The sequence below is a fragment of the Gossypium hirsutum genome, chromosome A01, assembly GCF_007990345.1.
Source record: "Gossypium hirsutum isolate 1008001.06 chromosome A01, Gossypium_hirsutum_v2.1, whole genome shotgun sequence".
Lineage (NCBI taxonomy): Eukaryota > Viridiplantae > Streptophyta > Magnoliopsida > Malvales > Malvaceae > Gossypium > Gossypium hirsutum.
This window is the reverse complement of record NC_053424.1, coordinates 98,733,326-98,739,003: the sequence shown is the minus strand read 5'-3', so window position 1 is coordinate 98,739,003 and position 5,678 is coordinate 98,733,326. Positions and strand designations below refer to the sequence as shown.

Here is a 5,678-nt window from a genome sequence, read left to right as displayed (position 1 = left end):
CTCTTCTTGATAGAATTATTCATGTTGTGCTAACTCTTCCTATGTATATTGCAACGATCAAACGAGCATTTTTAGCCGTGAAAATTGTGAAGATAAAGCTTTGCAACAAAATGAGGAATGTTTTTTTTTTCAACTTACTGGGTGGCATATATTAAAAAAAAAGATAGTTCAAGAATTTTCATCAGATTCTATTATTGATGAGTTCAATCTTATGAAAAAACAAATGGTATAATTTAAAATGCCGAGGACTAATGCCAAGTATTAGTTATTCTTTTTTGTAAATTGAAAAAAAAATTTAATTTTATATAGTTTATTTTTTTTACAATTAAATCATTCATACTTTTTGATAAGTATTAAATTAATTTGTTTGATGAGAAAAAGATTTTGATTGACACTTTTTACGTTAAAATAAAAAAGTTGTTCAAATTTAAAAATTTTACCCCTTAAAATAAATTTATGGATCCAACCCTACCCTCAAACCCATTTTTTCCCAAACTCCCTCAGAAGTTTCTCTCCACAAAATCTTTTTGCAGTTATGGAAAACTGAGTTAGAAAGCGAGCCATTTGCAATCTTCCCTAGAAGAATTAGGCTTTGGAAATTTATCTTTTATCTCCTTTCCTTCTTCTTCTTCTTTTTTTTTTTGTTTTCTAATATCGAGTTCAGCATTCCTCCTTTCTTCTATTTCAAAAAGGGATTTAAATTTTCTTGTTTTAATTCTATGATTCTACACAACCACATGATTATCACTAACCCCATTAGCAACTGAAAAATGTTTCATCTAAGACTAGAATCAACTACAGTAGCTTCCCACACCCTATAAGACTAGCTTCGACTACACCAAAATGAGCCTTCCATTTTTCATTCGGCCATCCAAAGCCAAATCCGTATTCCTTATATCATCCAATGCTTGTAAAGAAACAGAATCACGAACCCCTCCTTCATCATGAAAGCCGATGGCCCCATCCCAATCCAACCCCAAATTCAATTTTTCAATGCCCCACTAACATTATCAAAGTATCCCCTTTGTGAATTAAGGGATTAGAGCCTGCTATATCGTCAAAACCAATATCCAACCATTGTACTAACATTCCCCTGCCTCTTTACTACAAGTCTCCACTTCCGAAAAACTATCATTAAAAGCTTCCACTAGAGACTCCTCCTACCGAAGACGAATAGCCATCGCCAGCGGAGAGTGGAAAAGCATCACCATCAATCCATTTCCACTCGGGTTCTGTAGATATCAAATTTTGCCCCGACCCCGACCTCATAATCTGGATTTGAATTTTAAAATGGTTGAGGGACTATGGCGTGATTATTTCAATTTTAAATTAAACTGTTATCAATTTAATGTTAAATTTGGAATTAGATTAAAAGCTAAATTAAGCTAGAATGTTTATTTATGGTTTCAATTAAACTGAAATCAATTTTAAATTCCTTTTAGTTTAATTTAATTTAATTTTTGAAATTTTGGCATGAAGTAGGGTGAAAATTTGAAAATCTACTTATGTTGGCTCTTTTTTTAAATAATAACAATTTTTTGTAAAATTTTGTAATGTTGATAAAATAATTAATAAAATCATTTCTGATTTTCAAAATACTTTATTAGGCATAATTTGGGGAAAATGCCAATTTAAATAATTTTCAAAAGCGCAGTAAGTCCAAATTAATTTGCTTCTCAAAGCCCAGTCTAATTTGGTTTAAATCTATCTTTTAAAGCCCAAATTTATTTTCAAAATTAAATTCAAACCCAGATTTGTTTCAATTTTAATATGATTAAATCTGTTTTGAGTCCACTTTGATTGTGTCCATTTCTGGAAATTCCCAAAAGTCCATTTCTATTTCAAGATAGCAGTGACAATTTTGTGCGGGGAGGCTCCAATGAATGTCGCTTTACCAGGTAGCCCCGTTCCCCAGAAACACTAAAAAAAAAAGAAAAGAGTTCGATCAAACAACATCATCGGTTCGTTAAGGCTTAACATAACGTTACTGAGCATCACAACATGCTTATATTTTCATTATAGGCTTTCGCTTTTCTTTGTAGCTAAGGCTTAAACATAACGTTACTATCTTGTTTACCAAATGTTTAATCATTGCATACCGTCATATACAATTTCTTGTTCAGTAGCTTCACTTTAGGGCATAACACTTTTTTGTCCACTTTATAACATAAAAAAATTCATTAACATTTTTATTACCACCATTTTATACACTTGGCCCTTAATAAATCCTAACAAAAAAAAAGTCGGATACTTAATACTAACCAACCAAACACCTTGAAATACCACGCAAAGAGTCCTAAGAAGACTAGAAATGAACCCATAATGCACACAAGTGCTTTGCTTATGACATCAGGCACGGTTTCTAGGCACATCTTCTAATACACATGCACATACATCCTCTATTAACATGTAAGCAGTATTCTAATTATTCTATGATAAGCTGTAAAAGTAACATTTTTTTAATCCTATTTTTAATGCATTTTTGGATGATTAATTTACAATTAGTAATTTTGATACTCCTAATCCTTTAAATTTGAGAGCATTTGGGAGCGAAAGGAGTAAAAAAGAGCCAAAATCTGACGAATAGAGCTGTTTCTAGGATCCACACGGCCTGAGCATTTCCACACAAGCTGGCCACACACCTGTGTGAGCCATGCTGGCTGGCCACACGTCCATGTGTCAACCCGTGTCGATATCGCACTCTGTTTCCCAAATACGCAAAAAAAATCCAATTTTTAGTCTTTCTGAGCATTCTAAAGTCTATAAATACCAATTAGAAGAAGATCTAAGAGGACACTCAGAAAAGATTGAAAAGAACACTCGAAGAACGCCATCGGAATCAACTCGGAAGCGAATCTCCTTTAAGATCGAAGATCTCCATTTAATTTCCTTCGAAGTTTTATTGAGTTTCTTTATGTCTTGTTGTTATCCTAACTTTGAAATGTTTCTATTCAAGATTATGAACTAAATTCCCTAGATACCTAGGGAAGATGAAACCTATGATGAATTTTATTATTTGATTTCTGATTTACGCGATAAATACTCGATTCTTGTTCTCAATTATGAATGCTTATTTCTTGTTTTAATATTTCAGAGATATTAATTCAAGTTTAATGTGCTTATTTCAGTGGAGCAAAAGTCTCTATTTAAGAGTAGATCTAACATAATTGACTGAAGTTGCATGCAATCTTAGAAACAGAATGACATAAATCTATCGGATTAGAGTCAAATCTAATAGTGGAATCCATAGATCGAGTTAATGCGACGATAGGGGTTTAAATTAGAAAGAGATTTCAATTAATCAACCTAGAGTTAGTTGTTCTTACTCTGAAAAGAGATATTAACATAATTTAAGGATTTCTACGGATTAAGACACAAGTGAATAAATCTTTTAATTCAAATTTAGAATAATAGGTGAAGTCTAGGGGGATTCTTTCCTGTGTATTGTCTTTCTCATTAGTTGTCTTCGATTATTTTCTCATTTCATTCTCTGTTGCGTTCGTAGTTAAATTAGATTAGTAAATTTAGATTAAAAACAATCACTTTAATTTATCGGCTAAATAATAGAAAAATGGTAATTACTAGTACTTTTAGTCCTCGTGGATACGATATTCCCTATTCACCATAGCTATACTATTGTTTGATAGGTGCGCTTGGCTTTGTCATAATTATAGTTAGTTTAGTAACCATCAAGTTTTTAGTGTCGTTGCCGAGGACTAAAATATTAGGAACACTCAATTTTTATTAATTTAATCATTTTTATTTTTATTTTTAGTTTAATTTTTGTTTTCTAATTTTTTTTTATTTGTTTCTGGCAAGTTCCTTTAGTTTATAACTAGAAGAAACCCGTCGGGGTCATTACTATTTGATAGCGAAATTGAAAGTACAACTCGTAGAAACCGTAGAGAAGCAAGGCTGAGTCAACGTAGTATAGTAGATGAGCAAGAAGACGTTATTATTATTACTGAGGAGATGGTGATAATCAGAATAATAAGCTACCTCCTGCAGTTGTTGCAAATCTAGATCTTGTTCCTCGTAATATGTACGATTATGCCAAGCCCACTCTAACTAGGGTTGAATCGAGTATTGTGAGACCCACAATTGCTGCAAATAATTTCGAACTGAAGTCGAACACCATTCAGATGGTACAATAATTTGTTCAGTTCGATGGTTTACAAGACGAAGATCGAAATACTCATTTGACTAATTTTCTAGAAGTCTGTGATTCTTTCAAGATAAATAGTGTTATTGACGACGCGATTCGCCAATGGTTGTTTCCCTTCTCGTTGAGGAACAAAGCTAAATAGTGGTTGAATTCTTTACCATGAGGTTCTATCGCTACATAGGATCAAATGACCGAGAAATTCCTACTGAAGTACTTCCCACTGGCTAAGACAACCAAGTTAAGGAATGATATCTCTTCCTTCGTTCATATCAACTTAGAGACCCTATATAATGCATGAGAGAGGTATAAGGATTTATTGAGAAGGTTCCCCCATCATGGGTTACCTCTATGGCTATGGGTTCAAACGTTCTACAATGATTTGAATCCCTTAACTAGGCAATTGATCGATGCAGCAACCGATGGTACACTTAACAATAAAACACCCGAAGCGGCTTATGAATTTATAGAGGAGATGACACTGAATAATTATCAGTGGCAAGTTATGAGGACAAAGCTGATGAAAGCAGATGGTGTTTTCAATTTAGATGCAGTCACTATGTTATCGTATCAAGTAGAACTTTTAAATAAGAAAATTGATGGTTAATGTGTTTCTACGCAGGTACATCCTGTAATGCATTGCGATACGAATGGAGGAGGAATGAATAATCCAAAATGTCTACCCTACAGTCCTAGCACAAAGAACGAACAAATAAATTATATGGGTAACAACTCTAGGCCTCAAAATAACCCTTATAGTAATACCTATAATGCAGGTTGGATGAACCATCCCAATTTCTCTTGAGGTGGTCAAGGAAATCAGAGAGCACAACCCCTTTCAGGCTTCCAACAACAATTTAGGGATTTCAATTAATCAACCTAGAGTCAGTTGTTCTTACTCTCAAAAGAGATATTACCATAATTTAGGGATTTCTAAGGATTAAGACACAAGTGAATAAATTGTTTAATTTAGATTCAAAATAATAGGTGAAGTCTAAAGGGATTCTTTCTTGGGTATTGTATTTCTCATTGGTTGTCTTCGATTATGTTCTCATTTCATTCTCTGTTGCGCTCATAGTTAAATTAGATTTGTAAATATAGATTAAAAACAATCACTTCAATTTATTGGCTAAATAATAGAAAAATGATAATTACTAGTATTTTTAGTCCTCGTGGATACGATATTCCTTATTCACCATAGCTATACTATTGTTCGATAGATGCACTTACCTTTGTTGTAATTATAGTTAGTTTAGTGACCATTATTCTACTAAGTCTATTAGGGTCTTCCACTTTATTAACACATCCAAAAGAAATTCACATTTTCACTTATCAAATGGGTGAATTAAATCAACAATTCACTTTCATACATATATATATAATTAATAATCATAAACACATTTATTATTTTACAACAATTTGAATATATCACTTTACAAATACCATCACTTTATCACACACTATATACCATTTCAAAATTTCCACTTTATGATAATATAAGACATGATTTAAATCT

At 32.5% G+C, this 5,678-nt stretch overlaps 1 non-coding gene across 1 annotated transcript; it reads right to left on the bottom strand.

The window, feature by feature from the left end:
- Positions 1 to 4,400: 4,400 nt before the first annotated feature.
- LOC121206578 (small nucleolar RNA R71) lies at positions 4,401 to 4,507 on the bottom strand. The gene has a single exon (XR_005901643.1). It is a non-coding gene; the product is annotated as a small nucleolar RNA R71 (small nucleolar RNA).
- Between the last annotated feature and the right edge of the window lie 1,171 nt (positions 4,508 to 5,678).